Genomic DNA, 22568 nt, shown 5'->3' on the forward strand with positions numbered 1-22568 from the left:
TATTGTATGGCCAGGGAGCTTTCCAGGTTTCCAGTGCTGGTTCAGCATAGCATTCTGCCATAACTAGGAGACAGAAATCCCAGCTTGTCTACCGCCATAGGAGACAGGAAATATTGAAAGTGATGCTGAATACTGCAATGATAGTTTTTTTTTCTACTTTGCAGACAATAGAGTATCAAATGTTCTGTCAGTGTTGGGGGTTTTCACTTACTCCCCTCAGAGGCAAAGTATGAATGCCTCATTTGGATTACTTATGTTTCTATGTCTCATTATTATTCCCTCCAGGCAATTTGGATACTCTTTTAGTAACATGAGTTGCCAAGCAAATCATACAATCAAGGAATCATAGAATCATCAAGGTTGAAAGAGAACTCTAAGATCATCAAGTCCAACCATCAATCCAGCACTTCCCCTGTAACATCTACCTTCTAAACCATATCACTCAGTGCCAGATAAATACCTCTCAAACATGTTCAAGCATGGTGACTCCATCACCTTCCTGGGCAACCTCTTCCAACGCCTGACCATATCCTAACCGTGATTTTTTTTTCTAATTTTAATCCGAATCTTCCCCCTGAATATACCTTATGAAGCCAAAGGGTGCTCAGGCTTCTTTCTGCCATCCTGAGACAAAAAAAGAAAACCAAATTATCAGCATAAATTTTAAAGATATTTCAAAATTCAAAGAAAATTATATTTTTTTGCTGGAAAATAAAAGTGGTCTCTTTCTCTTGCCCCACTAGAAATGAGTGCATAGGAGGTAAGATTTCCTGTCGTTTAATGAGAAGTCACATATTATATAAGGAATGGGTTTTGTCTGTTGAAGAAAGTCAGAAATTGTTTTGCAGACCAGATAGGAATTTGTCTTCTGCTAATATGAGTGGGAGATGGATAACCTGTTACCAGTACCCACCAGGTTACTGAAAATTGCCTATTAATATGTATCCCATAGCACTGAGTGCTTCATAGAATGAAAGTGTTGGTAGTGTAGGATGGAAATAATGGGTTTGAAAATATTTTTAGGAAGACTTAATTTCAAGCTCAAGAAAATGTAATTGGTGGTCATTACTTATCATGTGTACCAAAAATCTGTTGGTTTTTTCTATTAGTTTGCAGTTTTTCCCTACGTATGCAAAAAATTAATTTTCAACAGATAGTCTTTCTCAATGTTTTAATAAATGCACTCCCTGCAGAACTGAAAGGTTAAGAAAAAAAATAGCTTTATGATCCTTTTACCAAGTTTATTCTTCCTTATCTTATGCATGAACATGTCAGATGTTTAGTCCACTAAGTAACCCATCCCAGCATAAAAACTTTGCTTAATCTTGGCATACAACAGATTTTTAGATTAAAAAATATTTTTAATTCCAATGGATTAAAAAAATTGTTTAAAATGCATATGTATTTCACAATGGGTTAGAAATAAGTAATTTTTTGCAAATAGAAATATTGATTTGATGCTGATAATGACATTGAAGCATATATAAAGACAAAAATGTCAAAAAGTTTTATGGTAGGATAACATTTTCCTACCTCAGGCTAAATCTGATCACCAATGGAATTCTAAGTGACTTTTTAGAAATTCTAAATCGCTTATAAAAAATCCTTTCTGCCAAGGTTCAGCCTTCACATATCAATGCACTCTAATGTTGCAAATCAATTTTTGTGACCAAAGAAAAGTACCAGTAAGATGAAAAGCTGAACTGTTAGTTACATTTTATTAAAGCAGATTTATTCGAACACTTAAAAAGCATACCTAAACTTATCTCAATCTTCTGGATAGTTTATGGTTAACATACTTCTATGATATTATATGGAATGTCAGGACACTTCATGCATGAGAAAGATTGTTTGTAAGTATGACTTTTACTATGGGTGGTAGTATCACAGCTTCATTAATAATATAATAAACATGAAATGCAATTAATCGTTTTCATTTATAGACTTCTGATCCTGCAGATCCTTCTGGTAGCATCTAAACTTTTTGGCGATATCTCAGCCTGCAGCAAATTAAAATTTACAGACCAAGTAAAATCAAATATAAAAGCATGAATAATGAAATAATGGCAAAAAATGCACAGAAAACCTGCAAGATATGGACAAGGATTGTGGCTAAAATTCTTGTCTCCCTTCAGTTACTGACAGTTTAGCCTTTGACTCCCACTGGAGTTTTAGAGTTCGGGCAACAATCTCGGGTACATGGTGTGATTCTTTAGGCTGTCTGTGCAGGGTAGGGGCCGGACTTTGATGATCCTTGTTGATCTCTTCCAAGTCAGGATATTCTATGGTTCTATGAATTGTGACTGATATTCAAAATCAAACAGGGCATTGGAAGATTATGGAAGAAAGACTGTCCTGAAAGTTAGGAGGAATAGTCTTTGTGATAAAATGGCATTCTTTTGATTTTTATTTCAGGTAAAGCTTTGAAGTGTCTTCCATGACAGTATCTTCCTATGTCAGGCCTATTTCTACTTTTATCTTCCTGCATGTGTGTGTGTGTGTGTGTGTGTGTGTGTGTGTGTGTGTGTGTCTGTGTGTCTGTGTGTGTTGTTTGTTTGTTTTGTTTGTTTTGGGGGGGGTGGGGGAGAGGGGTTGTTTGTTTTTGTCTTGCAATTTTTAAATGTTACTTCTGGAGATTTCTCAGTTAATTGCATTTTTTCCTCAATTCAATTTAGATTCATAACTGCATATCCTTCAATCTCACAGGTAAAATCACCTTTACTTTTCCAAGGAATACTTTCACAGATTGTTCTGAGCCTCTGAAATTAGTCTTGTCAACACAAAAACCTGGGAGACAACAAGTATTTTGGAAAGATGTAAACCAAGAGAAATGTCAAGTACAAAAATCTAAGGGTTTTGTCCTATAGAGAGACTTTTCAGACCAGGCCCAGCACCAGCTCACCACAATGTTATCTTAGGGAAGTAAAAAGTTTGTTCTTAGTCTTTCTCTCTGATTAGGTCTGTCTCTGGGGAATTGAGCTCTCCAGAGTGATTTGTAGCTAGAATTGTGTTTGAAAGGAAGTGGGGAGTTATTTTTGTTATTTCTAACTTGTGTAATTGAGTGTTATATTGTAGGTTTTAATTTTTCCCTTTCTGTATAAATATATCTAATTAGTTTAAGTTTAAACCTGTTTTGAGTTTCCAGTTTGTGTCCTTTCTCCTTTTCTCAGTGAAAGGGGGAGGTAGACTGACAGTCTGTATGGTGCAGTTGGTATTTTGCCAGTTCAACACAAGACAATCTCAGGCAGTTAAATGCCTCCCTGACATCCGATCCCGTCAGATCTCGGAAGCTCAGCAGGGTCAGCCCCGGATTAGTACTTGGATGGGAGACCTCCTGGGAAATGCCGGGTGCTGTAGGTTCTAGTCCTGAGGACTTCACTGTCACTGTCCAAGCTTGCTCGGCCATGGCAGATGAACCTCAGGACTTAAACGGTGGGGCCAGTTCTGCGCACGCTGAGCCTCACCTAAAATCCACTGCGCAGGCTGGAAGGGCACACCCACGTGGGGACAGCCCTTCCCAAATCTTCGTTCGCAAAGCTGAGCCACACACACACACACACACAAGACAATCGAAGGGATTTACTTGAAAGTTCTGAGAAAATTATAAAAAACAACTCCAGATGTGCAAGTTTCCAAGTTACTATTAATTCAAAGCTTCAAATTAATAACATATTAAAAAGTCCAGAAACAAAATTACACAATTAACTCAAACTTACTTAAAATAAAATAATGGTGAACTTAAAAAATTCTGATGTTTCATTTATTTGCCTTCAATAAGTGCATCAATATCAACATTTTAACCAAATTAGGTCAAATTAATTATCATTTTTATTGCTGTTGTTTCTTTTTGCTTTACAGCAAAAAAAAAAAAGAGACTATATACATACTGAAAGGAACACAGCGAAAATGCATGAGGAGGTATCATTATACCTTTGAATCATCCAACATCTAAATTTTTGTCACTCCTTTGCAATTTTGATCAATCTGTAATGCTTGAAAATTGTTATTGCTCAATAGCTTTGATTAGGTGGATTACTGTCCATGTCCCTATGCCATGCAATATAAGTAATTCTCACTACATGTATAATATTCTACAATACAGATATTATATTATGTACCTTGGGAAGACACATTAGTTAAGGACATAGGAGAAAGTAAAAAGAAATATTTCCTCACTGTAAATAAATGGAGATAAAATTATTACATTATTACATATTACAGATAAAATTATTAAAATTATTTTAAAGAGATCTATCTTCTTTCAGATCTTGGAAGTCTAATTTCCACCCCTTCTTTTCACCTCTTTTCGGGGGAAAAAAAAAAAAGATCAGAATATAAGACTTGAATTTTTAGAGTTAGCAAACTGGTATTTTTCAAAGACATGGAAAGTAAAACTGACCTATCACAACCTATAATTTCCATAGGCTGCTATGTGTCAGTTGTAAATTAATGCCAGTGCTGACAGAACTTTTCAATTTCTCATTATTTTTAGATTACCCAGACATCTTCTTAATCTAATCATTCTCAATTATAGAACCAAAGTATACTTTTTTTTCATCTATTTTTTTAAGACATTCCATGACTCAGGGGACATGAATATAACAGAGTTGTCCAACATGTGTCACAGACAGTGTTGCATGCATAATTCTGATGCAGCAGGAGAGCCTGAAATGCAGGAGAACCAAAGCTTACATTGAAAACCAAACAAGATCCTATAGAATTGTCATGTAACCAGTGTGCAATTCACAGATTTAAAGAGAAAAAATTCAAGAAACCTGGAACTATGATTGTTTTTGTGCAAAAATGCCTTAAAATTTTTTCCTACAGTTTAGCAGAGATTTTATTTATTCTTGTAAGACCCTGATATAGTTAATTTCTGAAATTCTGCCCTGCTTCGGAAGGGCCACAAGTTCCTGGATTAGACTAAGACTTGAAAACCAACTATTACTGCAGTAGTAGAAAGAAGAGCCAGAGATTAATGCAAAGCTCAGTTAAACAAAATGTTTCACGTAGGTAAACATAGAATCATAGAATCATTTAAGTTGGTAAAGACCTCTAAATGATCAAGTCCAAACCTGTGTTGCCAAGTCCACCATTAAACTATCTCAGTGTCACATCTATGCATTTTTATAAATACCTCCAAGGATGCTGATTCAACCAGTTCCTGGGTTACTGCTTGGCAACATCCAATCCTTGGCAACTTTGGGTGAAGAAATTTTTCCTGATATTCAATCTTGCCTTGATGCAACTTGAGATCATTGGCTCTTGTCCCACCACTTGTTACTTGTGAGAGACCAACCTCCACCTTGCTTACAACCTCCTTTCAGGTAGCTGTAGAAAGTGGTAATTCTCGTCTGAGTTTCCTTTTCTCCACGCTAAACAACCCAAGCTGCCTCAGCTACTCATCATAGGAGTTGTGCTCTAGAACACTCAGATTTATGAAATTCAAGAAAACTTGGTGGTAAACCTTTTTATCACAGACTTTTACTCAATATTGTTTGTTTCCATCTTATTTTCTGTAGGTCTTGTTTTGGTTAGGAATAACCATCAAAATGAAGACCTTGTGAAGGCATTGTTGTGTCTGTTTTAGTTCACTCTGACAAAAACCCTTTACTACAATCACATATTGAAAGAAAGAAAATTGAAACTATGCCCTATAATATAGTCCTCCAGCCTACATGCATAAGGTCACATGAAGCAAAATCACCTATGGTCAGAGAAAACCAAGGAGTTTCACTGAGCTGAAGAGCAGAATAAGTTTCGTGAAAAAAATTAAATGTAGGCTGCATGAAGCAATGGAACAAATAGTGATTGAAGAGGGATTTTCAGTCTTCCTTGTTTCAATATCAGGACTTTTCTGACCCAAAATAAGGAACTCTTATATATTTATATGTTGGATGTCAAATGTTTCATAGTCATAATATTTCATATCACAAGCTTGAATTAAACATTTTTATACATAACTTTATATCTTATATGTATATATATATACATACATATAAACTTATATCTTATGGAATGTATTGTTTCTTGAGTTATGTATCAAGTTTAAATTACAAACAGAAAATGTGAAGAGACAAGAAACAGAAAATAAACATGTATGTGCATGTAAAAATCTCATGAGATGTATATTACTGTCTCCATTCATATCTTTGAAGCAATGTTGATGTAATGTAATTAAAACAGTTGACGACAAAGAAGAACACTACTAAACTCTTCTAAAACTTTGCTGCAAGGTGCTGCAGTGTTTAATTTTCCACATAAAAATATACATATAATAAATACAGTAACTGAATACTAACTGTTTCACAATTGGAATTCAGAGACAAGCTTGCATGAAACCAAGACAACTTTACTGTCTTCTAATTGACTAAACCCACTTTGGTTCCTGGATTGTTTAGAAGGCTCAGCCTTGATTTTGGCTGACTACCCCTTGCTGTTAACAAGATTTGGGATTGCTCAAAACATCAGAAATGGTTTAACAAGCAGTTATAACTTTTTCAGAGTGACTGATAACAATCAGAATTCAATAAGCAAGGGAAGACAGGATGAAACAGACTTAATAGTACAGGCAAAACAGACACAGATAAACCAGTACCACCTGTATGTTTCAGAATAATATATTTTTGCATTGTCCTCTTTCAGCTATTTCTCCTTGTCTTGCTGGGAGTTTGTTCACTATCTTAGGTTTTTGCCAGTCTTACAATTTCATCCAAGTTCAGACATCTGCAGGTGGAAAAATACTAATCTCTTAAAATATTTTCTCACTAAATTAATTAGAATTCATTTTTGCTGTTTTCTAGCTCTGTTTGTAAGCATCTTTTTCTACTATTGTCTTACTTCTTTGTTCTCAATGGTATTTGAAATTTCATCTCAGACAGGTAACATTACATAAATGCAATTGCATTAAATTAAATTTTTGCTTGATGGCTTGTAGGGCCATTCATCCATTTCCAACAATAATTAAATGAAATCATTTACACAAAAATTATGCATGAAATATAAAAGCTGAAATGAAAAGTAGTATAGTACACCAGAAAAAATAATCTACTTACTATATTTGCACATAAACTACAACCAGCTCTAATGTAAGTGTGCAACTTTAGCAGGTCCAAACCTTGACAAAACTAAATTCTGTAAAAGCAAGTCCTTCTTTGTGCAGTGAATGAGGATACCTAGCACTAACACAAAATAATGGTGTAAACTTGAAGTTTTTGTTCATATATGTTTGGAATTAAAAAATAATCTGTTTCCATTACTGTTCCAATTAAAAAAAAAAAGAAAATCCAGTTCTGCAAAACACTGGCTTTACACTTTTCAGAAAGACTTGAATTTTTTCTGTCCATAAAATTATACTGATCATGTATCATCTTTGGGCTCCACACTTAAGAAAGCAACAAAAAAGCTCATCAAGTATAAACGTATCATCCAGAAAGCATGCAAACCCTACAGGAAAATTGTGGGGTTTATTCAGCTTTACACAGAGTAAAAAGGGATAAGGTATACTGAAATATACTATTTCATAAATTCATCTGACTCTGAGAAGCTGATTATCAACTAATCTGCGCCTCTTTCATTTATATTTTCCTGTAAACCCAAAATAATTATACTATATTATATATCTATTTGGTGGCGCACCAAGCATGCTGCTGTGGCAGAAACAGCCAAACAGTTCTACATAGTTACCATAAATTCCCTCATTTATGAACAAATACAGGAATATGACAATGCTCAAACTAAAGCATGCTTCAAAATACCAATCATCATGCTAGTTTAGAAAGATGGGGAAATTACAGATGTACTATTATGTAGTTATTATTAGAAATAACTCATCTTAAATTTCTGAAATACCTATTAAAGTATATTTTATTAATCATAACTTCAAATTTTATTCTTATTAATAAAACTCAGCAGCAAAAGGAAAAAAACCAAATAATTCATTCCAAGATTTAAACCCACATTTTTGTGGTAATTTTTTCTTCAGTAAGAATAAATGTTATTATATGTAGTATTTTAAATAACATTTGAAATTACTATGTTCTTTTTTGTTAAGAAAACTGAGACTTCCACCACTACGTATGTTTTCATTAAATATTTGCAAATGAGTTCCTACAATGAAATAGAAATGACTATATATGAAGGCTGAATTCCCATATAGATGTTCACTGATGCACATAATACCTCAGAGTATTCATAACTGGAGACAAATACAGGGAGTCCTTGAAAAATTTTGGGGTTCAGAAATACAGATGATCTATCTGACTTTAGTGATTACCTGGGCAAATGGACTTTAATGGTAAAGGATTAGGGAACTTGATATCTATCAGAATTTAGTATTAATTAAATATTGATCTCAAACTTCTGGTGAAGATGAAGAAGCGAAGGCCTTTCTTCTTTCTTAAGGGCAGAACCTAATCCAAACAAGGTAATTCTCCAGCATTTACTTTAATTTTTTTCCCTTTGATGCTGTGAGAGACTCTAGCAAAGCAGGACTCTGAGCCAAGTTAATGTGGGATAAGATAAAAAGTGAATGTCCTTTAATATCGGGCTGAGGGCCCACATGAATACATATCGATGCACACGATCCTGGAACACTGATTTCTATGGTTTTTATAACATGTTCTACCCAATTCCCAGTTCACACATCTCTCGGTCCAGCCCCAGTCCCACCCCTGTTCCACCCCCTTCCACCTCCTTCAGGATTTGAGTCTGGGGGTCAGCAGGACTCCCCCTTCATCAGTCCTCCTCTTCCTCAGCACACATAGAGCTCTTGGAGGCTTTCCAGTGTTCTTAGACCCAAGGGCTGGCTCATGTTTATGTTTCATTCTGCAGGCTTTTATGATAGTCTTCAGTTTTCTGCCTTGAAAAGACGTCTAAACAACTAAAAGAATTTGAGCTACTGATATGTGGCATTGGTTGGCATGTATAAACATTGAACTTAAGCTGCTAGAAATATTAGCACACTAAATTTACATTTTACTACAGCTACAAGTACTTCTAAAATCTATAAAAATGAAAAAAATCAAAAAATCAAAAACCCTCTAGGCATCACGTTGGATACCTTCTCTCACTTTAGAGACAGAAAAATTCATTGTGAGGAAAACTATCAGGGTAACTTAAGCAGAGCCAGCTGAAAGAGATGCTATGGAGCACTGTGTGACCAGACTGTGGGGGGCTGCCTTTCAATTCACCTTTACCTCTACATTGTGCCCATGTAAAAACGTCTAATTCAAGCCTGGAAAAAAAAAGAAATAGCGCTCTTCAAAATCAAGGGAGATTTTAAAAGTCTTAATGCTGATTCTTCCCCAAATAAAGCCTATTCACCCATATTCTCAGTAATGGTGTTGTCTAAACATAGAAGAGTCAAGTTAGGGTACTTTTGCTTGGTGAAAATTAAGTAGACCATGAATAATTTCTGAAAACTAAGAAAAAAATATATTTACAAATAATTCAAATTAATTTTCCAATTCTAATGACTAATCTTGTTCCTTTTTTTTTAAAATTATGACAAAGACAAAGGTAAGTAAAATTTTTTTATTCATAGGAAAATATTTAGAAGTCTTCAATACATGCCATACCTTTCATATGCTGCAATTGTACCTTAATTTCAGGGTTGTTTAGTTTTTGCATTTACAAAGGGGAATTTGTCAATTTCTAAATCTGTATGAAACTTACGCTGTTATCGCTCAAGAGTGGCACATGCAAACTTTTCCAGCTCTGTGATTCCAAGTTAACCGTGATTGATTTCATGGCAGCTTAAATCCTTACACAATAAATGAGTGCACATACATGAATGGAATTATAGCTTTAGAAGTAATGAAAAGATGTTTAAGTACATTCAGAACTGAAGTCTTTCCTTATTTTAACTACATTTATAGTTGCATAAATCATAGATATAAATAGGAAAATTCTGTTATACATTTGAATGTTATATATTCTGAGATACATTTGAAGCATAATACTTGCATTTTTAAGAAGAGGGCATTCTGATGCTTGAATTTATTTCAGATTATGTTAATTTCCACTACTGAGTACTGTAGATAACTGAAGCTAACTTAACCTGACTATTTCTACTATTTATAAGATGAATTCCCTTTAGGTTTATCAGATTTTCATAGATTAAAACACCTACAGTTCCAAGCTATCATTTATTCTCTATTTAAAATACAGAAAATATGAGTGCAGGAAAAAAGCCTCACAATTTGAACTCAAAAGATCTAGTTAATTCAGGGGCAGAAAGGTTGCTCATGAGATCAAAGCTTAACTACACATCCTCCACATCTAAGGTCCTTTTTTTTTTATTTAAATTTAAAGCAATATCTCTGAATATTGAATAATGTCTTAGACTATGAGCTGATTGACCAGCTAAGACAGATATACAAAAAAGATTCCTAATCAGAAAAAAAATTAGAAAAAGTAAACAAATCAATGAAACAAAAACAATGCTGACAAATAGACTTTTTTTCTGACCCAACTCAAATACTCATTTCCTACAGAAATGTCATTGGGGTAGCATATGATAACAGTACTACACAAACACTAAAAAGCACCACAAGAAAAACAACCAAACCAAACATTAAGAAACCATTTCACCAGTAAATGTGCCCCTGATCCTAAAAAACCTACAGCCTTAAAGTTGTAACAATAGAATAGAAGGAACACTGGCAGGAGGCTTTACTTCCACAAATAGCTTTTTTAACACTGCTGCTTAGCTGTCTCTAGTAACTACTGAAGCTGCAATGCAGTCTGTAATAATAAAGGAATGAAGTGGGTATAGTCTTGATAAAGCAAGAGGATTCATCTGGAACACAATGCTCCGAGAGGAGAAGAAGAGAAAATGCAAATAGAATGCTTGAGGCCATAAGGTTTATTATTAGTAGTAACAGCAAAGAAAAGTCAGATTTTGAGGCAAGCTTTATTTAACTTAAAGGTCTCATTTTAGACGCTGGGATTCTCCTGAGTGACCCTATTTGAAAATTTAATTGCTATTTGTTGACCCATCATAAAACCTGAAAAATAAGCTTGTGAGAATGCCAAAGGAGCACTATACCTGCAATCAATGAGAAATGACATACTCTATCACTTCAAATCACCCATGGAGATGACAAAATATTTTTGCATTTTACTATGGTTCTGTGATTAAATTCTGTGACGCACATTGAAAATGTAAATTCAGCACTTACAGGCAGCAAAGTGTTTTGTAAACATGTTTTTGCCAAATTTTGTAATAAATTTCCACAGACATGGCAGACATTCTTCTTGGGCCTCACTATTGGTTTTGTGTAGCTTGCAAAATGAAACTTAAAAAACACTTCCTGTGGGGCCTCAAGAGTTTATAGACATTACCCATACAGAAACCAAAGACAAGTGAGTCTAACTGTTGCCTCCTCATCTAAAATGATGTTATAGATAATGCTAATCAGAAAGTGACTGCTGAAATGATATTCTGATTAAAAAATACTTTAAAATATTTTTGTAAAAAAATCCCATTTTTCTTTTGAGAGGAGAAAGACAAAAGCTGTAATCTCTTCTACCTGACAAACCTTTGAGTGTCAGTCTGTTGTCTTCTGTCAATCTCTAACACTTGTTAATCAGTTCTAGAATACTGATTAAGTCAAACAACATGATAGTTCATCCTAGATGCACAACAGAGCCTCTATACTTCCCGAAGGAATAACAGAATCGGGTAGTTTCCAAAGATATGTTTCTTAAAGATTCACAGTTACATCCTTTTTCTTTCTCCACATGCCTACCTCCCTGTCGTTTTGTTGGTTTTTTTTTTTTATCTTCTCCAGTTTGTATCAAAAAACATACTGAGCATGGATAGCCCAATATTTGAAGAATATTTGTCTCCAAAATGCCCCATTGCAGAGATATACACATTTTCATTGCCCAAGTCCAGAATTGTAGCAACTCTCTCTGGAGCTATTATGCCCTGCAATAAAAATCTGACTTCAATTTAAGGAAGGAGCATGCTGAGGTGCACAAGAACTGAGGTATTTGCCAAACTCAAATGTCTCCCTGAAACAAATAAACAATCAACTCCCCACTTTTTCCTTGATAACCATTTTAAACCTTTCAGATAACTTGCTATGATTTCTTGAGAAATTATTGAAAGTTAAACAGAAATACAGAGGGTTTACTACAATGTCAGTCTAGTAAAATCAAATCACTTGCTCCTCAACATCCTAAATTTGTATAAACACACCATTCAAAAAATATAAGTCTTTTTTTCTCCACTGTAGCACAGGAAAAACTTCCTTAAATCTTAAGCAACACAGAGGATTTTTGTATCAAAAAAAATCACTGACTAATTATTTCCAAACTTTTCTGTTTCTGGTCGATGGGGCATTACAGAAGAGTTGAGTTACTTATGTATCACAGAGTTCAAGTGTTCATCACTATTGGCATTGTGACTAACTCATTTGTCTTAGGTTTCAGGGGAATTAAAATTCATACAACTCCCCAAAAATATAATGCAGAGAATATTAATATTGTGACTACATTGAGTTTCTTCAAATTTCAGCATTGTCTGAACATAAAAGCAGAGGAACAAGAAATAAATAATAAAACACCCCCCTCAACAAGCCACACTCCAAAACCCTGTGAAGCTACTGAACTTTTGCAGTGAAGTGTTAATTCTTTGGCAAGCCAAGATGCAGAGAAGGATTTTATTCTGATAGTGCAGTAACTATTGTGACAATCCTTCAGCGTTTAGCAGTCATAAAAATATCTATTTTTTAATGAAAAAACCCACACATTTAGTAGAGTGTAGCAATAACATACAAAGTTAAACACTTGAAATTTTAGACCCAATGATACTGCCTTCCCCGCAGTATGTTCGAAATGGCAATGTAAACCATGATGAAAAACAAGACAGAAATATTTCAAAAAATCTTTTAAGTGTGTAATTCAAAGGAAGAAAAAGAAAGTTAAAAGGAACAACCCTCCCTGGGGTTGCTCTTTTTTTTCCTCTACAGTGTTTTAATGAATTCTAATGAAATTACATGCTGGTGAAAATGTCTCAAGGGATTTTACCCATTTACTTCAGATACAATTCTAACTTTGGTTTTGAAATTCATAATAATGCATAATGAGATTTTCTTTCTTTAGTCTAATATGTTTCCCAAAATCTATGAGCGAAGAAGAAATGGACTCTGATCAGCTTGCTAAAGACCCATCACTGCCCTAGAGAGCAGCTGATCCTTTACAAAACCAAAAATGCATGCATCCATGAATGTAGGTATGTTTGTATATGCTTTAGACATCTGTAGTTTCACAAGGACTGATGTATTATTTTCAATGAATATTGTGATTTTATTAATTTTATTTGTTTCCTCTCTGTGAAGTTTACTGCTGGAAAATTCTGATGTATATTGATAGGCTGCAGATAAGTTTTTAATCTGAAAACAGATATATTGTCTTAAATAGATAAATTTACATACAGAAAAAAAACTAGAAGAGATGAAAGGAATATATTCTGTGGTTTTCATATTACTGAAAATGGCTGTTGTACATCTTACTATCCATATTTATTGCCTTATGTGACTCATTAGCCACAGTTATTACACATCATCAGTGCAGTCCCATATTAACTAAATGAATTATTTTGCTTTTAGGTGAGACAGATTGGTATTTTGTATATGGTTCATTAGAAAGGAAAGAGCTTCTGGCAAAAGAGTGCACTAGAGAAAAGAAAAAGAGAAGAGGAGAGGAGAGGACCATTCTGGGCACACAGATATATGGGTTCCCCGACTTCACAAGATAGTTCTCCCTCCTCATCATTCTCTCTTGTTTCCATTTATGAAGTAGCTTGGTAACTTCAGTGATTTTCATGCTGGTCTTTCACATGGATTGTCAACATGTCTCTTGCTCTTGCTTTGAGGTTAGTTTTCCCTCAGCACTAGCAGTAACATGCCATGGACCCAACTCAATTCAAACAAAGCACTCTGGTGTTTTTTTGGAAGGGTGGGGCAAGGACAAGGACAAAAAAATTTGTGGTAGTAAAAGCTTTTTGCAGGGATAATAGAATATTTTTTATCATAACAGAAATAGTACCTGCTACTCCTTGCAGCTTATAAAACAGATAAGCAAAAAGAACCTCAGAGAAATTCTTCATTAAGTCAATATTAAATTTAGCTTTTAAGAGTTCTTCATCCGACCTCTATTCTCTGCCCTGGTGCATACATTGCCAATTTTTTCCATTTTCTTCTTTGATTACATTTAGCTTGGACAAACATCTTATCTCCTTTTTCAAGCAATACCATTGGAAAACACTGGCTTGTGAAAGTAACACTTTATCCAGTGAGATTGTTTGTCAAAAAGATTGTAAAATATTCCTTTTCTCTCCACAAATATATCCTAATGTCAGAAGTGCTTTGTCTCTCCACAAATTAAAAATCAGATCTCACACCAAGTCATGAGGCAGCAAACTAAGAAGCTACTTTAATTAAAATGTTTTAACATAAAGGACTGCTGAATAATAATCTTAATCTACTGATATATTAAGCGGTTTAGATTATAAAGTGAAAACCCACCCTCGTCGCCAACTGCTTTGACATCCAGAGAGGTAATTTACACCTCACTGCTGAAAATAGAACTTTTTCTGTCAGTTAAAACAAACAAACAAAAAAAATCTACATTGTATACAGTTTTGGTGTTATAGCTTCATTTTATTTTTTTCTATTTCTTCACTTTGTTTTATTTTCCTGCGAGAATGGTTGCTGGAGGCAGAAATTTTGATTAATAACATAAGTCAACTAAGCATTGTCTTTGAAATGAATCAACTATCTAGGTAAAATAAAACAAAGCATATTTCAACAAGAATATTTTACAAGGCAAATTACAAAGAGGACTATAACTACTATTTTTGAGCAGTGCTTTTCAGGATTTCCTCTAGATAAGGAGAAGTTTGTTGGAAAAGTTGTTGTAGCATGTATTTATGGACTGATAAATATACTCTTCTAAAAGAACACTAAACCATTCTTGAATGCTAAACCACCCTTAAACTCAGTTTATTCACCATATGGCATATATCTGAGGCCTGAAATGTACAAATATATAAAGGTTTCTCAGGACACTTTTTCTGACAAATAATATCTTCTGGCATGAGTGAGGAACTGTACCACAATTAAATAAAACCTGTTTTGTTGATCTGTTTTTATTTTTTTGTTGTTATTAGCATTTAAAAAGTCATTAACACATAAGGTAATTTTGGAGATGTGTTCAGTATCAGTAACTGTAAACTAAAAATTATTGAGTAATAAATCAGAACTCACAAAAGATGGACATTTGAACTCACAAAAGAGGTACATTTATGCACATGTTATGTCCAGACAAAAGACTGTGGGCCTTAAATTACTGCTATATAGTAGCATACCCTAACATACTGCTTCCTTTCCCAGTACTGAACAGTTAGTTTTCAAAGTGAATCTTATTATAAAGCATACTCTTATTAATGGAGATATAAGAATAGATAGCAAAAAGGTTTTGCAATTTCACATAATAGAAAGCTTTCTACTTAGAAGAACAGCTTTATTAAAAGTAAAGAACACTGTTGAACCAGGGACACTCCATTCCCTTAATGGGATTTTCTCTTCTGTATGCATCACATGGAAATGTTCATCAGAACTTAATTAAAGGCTTATAGTTCCTTCTCCAAGCCAGCTGAAGACTGGATGCGATTCAAGAACATGATGAAGCACAAGAATAATCTAAGTTTTAAACCCTAATACGTAGAAATTCTTAAATGTAAAATGAGTTTTCTTGAATCAGACCGATTTTCACAGAGCTTTAATTAAGTCTTTATTAGGGGAGAGAGTTCAACAAGAAGGGTTCAAAGAATTTACTAACCTCTTCTCCCTACAGATGGGACTGAAACAAATGGTAAAACTGTGTAACAAAATGCATGAACTAAGGTAAAAGGAGTGTTAAAATAAATATTATGACCTCTGCATTTCTGAACTATTATTGCTCAAGATTACCTCCTCCAGGGTTCTGTGGTCTGGTGAAAGTCCAGCAGAACTAGTTCATTGTCCTGTCTCATGAACATCACAAATCTCCCTCCAGAAAGGGGCATCACTGAATAAAGAGGTCTAGAATTAGCATGAGTGATAGTTACTAATAAAAAAGTCTTCATTATACCCCCAAACTAAAAGAAAAAAAAATATATATGAGGGGAAGAGAATCATACATTTCTTATGACTTCAAGCAAGGGAATGCCGACATTCCTTTTTTCGCTGAGTTACAGCTTCAGCGCAAGTTGGACAGGGGTCATGGTTCTGGTTGTTTTTTTTAAGGAGAGGGGAGTGGATATATACTCTTATGTAGCTTAAGCAGAATTTTTCATTTGCTTGTTTCTAAGTTGTTTTAAGACTTTATTATAGGACTACTATGCAGATAAATGTCTGTGAAATTGCAGAAGTAACCACATAAGGAAGATACACTACACACAGTTTCAGAGTTCTCTCTCTTCTCCTCTCATCACCCTTGTAATAATTTCATCAATCTAGTCTTCGCTGTCTTTCGATCTTTATTCTGTTTTACTTCCTTTTGCTGCAACCTCTGCCCTACTTTCTGAGCTTCTTTGCTTTCCCTCTCTTTCATTACCCTTGCCCCCACCCATACCTACTGTTCACAAAGGATCTAAAAAAAGTCTTTTCATCCCTCCACTAAATTAGTAGATCAAAGAGCAACCTGTTCCCCACTGATTTTATAACACTTTCACTTGCCAGAGATGTTGCACAGACAGCTATAGAAAACTGATATGAAGAAACAAACCTGAAATAATTAATAATCTGAAAAAACAGGGGATTCCTCAGCTGTACTATTAAAGCATCTGAAATACAGAAAAGCCCTGGAAATTTTCATTAAAAGAAGGGAACAAAAAACTGCTTCCTGGAGCATTTAGCTTATCTGATAAAACTGAACCTGAGAACATACTAAGTGAGAAGCTGGACACACCTAGAAGTATCTTCTGAAAGTTAATATGAAGAAGCATAACAACCTAACAGAAGTGTCTTGTAGATGCTATATTCAATTAACAGTGACTTCAACAGGACATGAATCTTTATTCCAAATTTATTTACCAATATGGGAATAAAAGTAGATCTTGAACATCAAAGTCAGTACATGTTTCTCATGCTGTGAAGCTGATTTTGAAGAAACATATTCATATAGTTAGTACAAATACAGTCAAGTAGACTCACACAACACTTTTCAGCTAAGGGAAGCAGATACAATAGCTCCAGTAACATTTATTGTCTTGAGTCCTATTTATTTCATCTCAACTGATGACAGGGTACAATTCTAGATTTCTCAACAGAATCAGAGTAATATTTGGCTCTGGGAAAAATCTTTACATTAAATGAAAGTTTCCCGCAGCCAGAACAACACAAAGGCTGGTAAGGTATAAATAAAAAACTGTGTCAGGACAGCAGTTTCTCAGATAAATTACTTACCTGTATAAAAACTGGTTATGAAACTGTGCTCATACCTGTGGAAACACGCCTAACTTTATGTGCTGGTTTAAAGGTAAACTGGCAGGAGAAATGAACCCTACACAAAAGAGATTATAAGTCAGAGTTACAATTTAATAAAAATATTACAATAAATGCAATAATACAAAGAGAAAATGGTTTTAATCCACAAGACCCAGAAGTATGACCCAACACCCTGAGGCAAAAACAGAATGGTGTTCATTAGCCCCTGTGCTGAGCCCCACGTGATTCCCTCTGAGACCAAAGTAAAAAGAAGGGACAGAAAGACCTGTTGGTGCAGATGATGGTCACAGTCCTGCTGAGGTTCTGATCCTCCTCTGGATCTTATGAATGGTCCCAGAAATCCCCCAATCCCAGGATTATATAGCCTCTGGTTCAGGTGGGAGCGCCTAGTACCTCCTCCAGGGCAGGGAGTTCCACAATGTGTGATCTAACTCTGTGAGTCATGGGGTATTTTGGGGATTGTTGATGGCCCATTAGCAGACACGACCCCTCAGGCTGAGTGTGGAGGTGCTAACAACTCCCCAGAGGGGAGTTATCACAGCTCCTCTCACAGGCTTCTTTAACACCCAGTTTACATCCTGAGGGCTTGGGCATGCCCAGAGCAGCTGCTGCAAATGGTCCATTGTTAACAGCCCCTGACTAATGCAATAGCAGGTGTAGAATACACAGCTTTGGTCACAGTTACACAGTGATAAACTGGTCCCAGCTTGCTGAACTAGGACACTTTACTTCTTCTATTTTCTCAGAGTAGAACTGTGGAACTAACAGACAAGATTTCATCTTGATGATACTGCTTCCTACAGTAATGGTATATAAATTTTTTATCTGTCTAAAGACCATCAATATATTAAGATGAAAACTTCTATACTTCTCTTGGGATTGGTAAATGTTAGAGTATTTCTGAAATATTGTTTATAAAACTGATAGTAATTTTTAATCTACAAAAATCAATAATATGCTATACTTAATTATAGTGTTTACTGATGCAGTTTCCCAAAATCATCTATTCTTTCCCATTCCAATTAGCATGCTTCAAAACACATTGAAAGCAAAAAAACTAATGACTATAAAATCACTGTTACAGTTGCAAATGAATTCCTTATTAAATGAACGTGTTTTAGAAATGCTGAAAGAAGATCAAGTTCAGGAAAAAAGTTAAGTTATTCTTAAAGGTAAGAAGAGAAAAGAGTGACAGATGTTAGATGGTATTCTGAAGTATCTAAAAATAAGGGCTTAAGGAGTCAATAGGAACACTTTTTACCTATTCCATGACTATTGGAATCATTGCTTTTAATATTAGTGCTTTTTCAGTAATTAATCATTTTTGAGACATGGGGTAGTTTTCAATCAAATTACTCTGTGGTTTTTTTTAAATATTGATTTGGGCAGAGTGATCTCTGATGCAATTCCTTTGACTTCTAGCAAACTATGATGAATTATTGCCTTGATCATTGTACTAATGACATTAAGACAGTACTCTACTATTTTGCTCTTGCAAAACAAAGAAATTACACACATAATGTCTTTCTTGATTTCCTTTAGGTAAAACAACAAACAAGTACAGCTGGATGTTAGATACCAATTACTGGGTCAGACACACCCTGTGGGGATGTGTGTGTGTGTGTGTGTGTGTGTGTGTGTGTGTGTGTGTGTGTGTGTGTGTGTGCATGCCAGGGGAGGGGGCCAGGCCTTCAGCACAGTGTCCACATGGTCAGTCAAGATGGCCACCAGCTTCAGGAGGCACATGGTGCAGACCTGGCACAGGGGGCTTGTCAATCGGTAAGGTCTGCCTGGTAACCCACCCACACCCCTGGAGCCCCTGACTGGCTGTGGCACTCCTCCCTTTGACTACAGGAACAGTGAGCGGTAAGTGAACAAAAGGTCCTGCCTGTGGGGAATGGCCACAGTAAATAAAGTCTATAAACAGGCATGCACAAGGTCTCCATTTTACCCTGGCCCGCTCTCCTCAAAGCCATCAACATGTGACTTCTAGGTCATAATTATATTTTTCTTTCCTCTCTCTCTTTATTCCTTCTTCTCTTAATCTCTCTTTTACTCTTTTCGTCCTCCTGTGGGTAACTTAAACACCTATTTTCTGTATTTAACTTAAGTTGTGTGTATATAACTTAAGTTGTATTAAGGGTTTGTGTTTGCTGGGGGTTACAAAAGTTTCCTACAGCATAGGAATGTCTGTTAATCCTCGTCTGTTGTAATGCTTTTGTGAAGTTGTATGTTGCTTCTGTAAACCTTTTTCTAAAACATCTATTTTCTCACCAAATTAAAAGAAATCTCTTGGAGAAACATGTGTGCCTTCTTTTCCAGACATGAACTCAAAGTATGAAAGAATCAAAGACTTTGCAAGAGTTCATGTGGGTGATATCTCTCGAAGTCTGAAATTAAAATGTACACCCAGTAAAGCTAGACTGGGTTGTAACACTCTAAAGTAAAATAACCCTACTAGTAAATTCTGAAGTGACACATCAGTTACTAAAACCTGTCTTTTGAAAAGGTGACAGTAAGAACATGACTAAAACAGAAATAAGAGGGAATCTCAGAAGTTTGCAGTTGAGTTTTTATCTCAACTTCAGACTTCCCAAAGGATTTTAGTCACTGCATAAACAGATTTTCAAACACACACACACACACACACACGCACACGCACACGCACGCGCGCGCATATACAAAATTTCATTTTGGTTTTGCAAAAACTTGATATTTAAGACCATGGGGTCTTCTCTAAGCTGAACTACATTTCCTGACAATTTAAGGTCCTTGATAATTTCTCCAAACAGTATCTACTGGCATTTCATACATCAGTTTCAATGAAATTCCATAACTGATTTCTTGAAGAGGTTAATGAAATTAAGAATAAACAGATGATAAGACTCTCCTCCTACTTCTTGGGAATAATGTTAAACATAGAATCACAAGTCTACAGAATTATTTTGAAAGAAAGCACCCTTTGGAGGTCATCTAGTCCATCCTTTCTCTCAAAAAGTAGACCTCTAAGGTATACTTAGATCAAACTGTCCAGTTTATTCTTTAACACCTTCAAGAACACAGAACTCGTAAGTTCTCTGGGAAACCTGCTTCAGAATCTAATCACGTTCATGGATAAAACCCAGACAACTAAGAAACCAACCATCAAAATTCTTCTTGTAGCTAACGGGAATCAAAGCAGAAAGCCAGCTACATGGTGATTGCTCTTCTACTCAATTCACTCATTTCATCTAATTGCAGAAGACAAAAAGTTTTCAGAAGACAAAACGTATTCAGAAGAGTAAACCAATTTAAAATATTTAAATTTTTTTGAAAATACTTCTAAAGATTAAGTTCTAGATATATGCTAAAGTGAAGCATCCAGGTAAGTTTATGCAAAATTATCTGTTCTGCATAAAAGAATCCCAATGTTTCAGCCTCTAGATATTCTCTAGGTGTATTTTCACTTTCTAGAGGGTAGAAGGTTTCAAGGATGACTCAACTCAAGTTCACAATTCAAAAACATTGAAGGAAAAACATTCTATTCTTGTGCTATCTGAAACATGACTAAGAGGTGGTGATGTCAAGGTAAGAAAATCCTAAGTCCCAGTGCAAGTCTAAACTCTGGATCAAAAAGTGCTGCAGCACCTGCACAAACAGAGCTACAAAAATGCGCCCAAGAAAAAATAGGGTTTGCAAGAGCCCACAGTAGGCTATCCTCCATTATGTACATTTATGTGCAATTTCCAGAATCAGCAACTTTGTCATTTGCCTATCTTGTGCGCTCTGCTATTAGTACTGTTGTTCTTATTCCTAACCACAACAGCTTTCTTTGGCGCCCTGTGTGGGACTTGAAGAGTTGAGATAACAGATCTGCCCAAAGTGGCTTGGATCCAAATTAGACATAAGCATTTGTTTTATTAGGTACAGAGCCACTCTTTACAATGTTGCTTTGTCTGTTCATGTGGTTGTAGTACACTCTATTATAGTTCTGTATATAGAAAATTGCTTCTCACAATCTTTTTCAGAGCAGGGAGAGTGATCAGGATTGTTTTGTTATTGTACTGTGTGTTATCAGGTTATGACACAACAACATGTCATTACAAGGGCATGATTTGGATTATGTATTCAGTTTTGCTTTCCTGCCCTTATGTTCCTCAGGGAATTTGTGAACCCAGTTTGTGGGAAGAACAGGAGAGAATGACTTTCCCCAGCTTTTAAAGCATTTTTTTCTTTCAGGCTTGTTACAACAGCTATTGAGAATTTTGAAATGTCTTTGTCATTATTATGTGATGTGTTTTCAAAGTTGGGCAATGGTGAAGCACTACTGATTAACTGAATCATAGGAGCCATGACAAAACTCAAAAACTTAATGATATATTGAGCACTTGTGTTTTACTAAAAGAGAAGGCAAAGACATTAACACAGAAATGTTACTTTAAGAATAAAACCAATAGAAATTGAGATCTTGCTACAAACATAAATTAGAACACCAAACAGAAAATCATCACCAATGGGAAAAAAAAAAAGAAAAAAAAAGACATTTACCTGACTGACACTACTAATTTTTCACATGCTCATTGAAGTCTTCCACTACCCTCCTCCAGACAGTTTATCTTCATATCACTCTAATAAGAAATAAGAAAACCAACCCTCAACAAATAAAATAATACAAAATGAATTAAAGCTATTCTTCACAAAGTAAAGAATAGTTAAAAAATTAAGATGCCCTAGAAGCATGGTTATCACATATATACACAAGAAATGGTAGTTCAATTTTTACAACCTGTATGTTAAGCTTTTAGTGTGTTCTTGCCACTTAAAAGAAAACAGAAACTCTGCCCGCCCTCCCCTATTACACCTTCTTCTAAAGACTGCCAGCATTTCTAAAGAGGCATGTTTTTACTGAAAGCACATTCCTTCTCTAAATGTTTACTAATTAAAATGCAATGTACAGTGAAGCCACAGAAATGAGACACACAAATTGCAGGAGAAACAATGAAAAAAAAAATAAAAGAAGAGCAAAACCAATGATTACCACCATTGAGAGCAAACTATGAGAGTTCTGTGCTTTGGGTAAAGTGTAAT

At 35.1% G+C, this 22568-nt stretch overlaps 1 long non-coding RNA gene across 1 annotated transcript in view; it reads right to left on the reverse strand.

Annotated features, from left to right (window-relative positions):
- Window positions 1-22082, reverse strand: part of LOC139684968 (uncharacterized) — a 68390-nt gene extending 46308 nt beyond the window's left edge. Inside the window, exon 1 of the long non-coding RNA XR_011700006.1 lies at window positions 22029-22082. This is a non-coding gene — a long non-coding RNA (uncharacterized lncRNA). The remainder of the gene's footprint in view (window positions 1-22028) is intronic.
- Between the last annotated feature and the right edge of the window lie 486 nt (window positions 22083-22568).

The sequence above is a fragment of the Pithys albifrons genome, chromosome Z (genome assembly GCF_047495875.1).
Source record: "Pithys albifrons albifrons isolate INPA30051 chromosome Z, PitAlb_v1, whole genome shotgun sequence".
NCBI classification, from domain to species: Eukaryota; Metazoa; Chordata; class Aves; order Passeriformes; family Thamnophilidae; genus Pithys; species Pithys albifrons.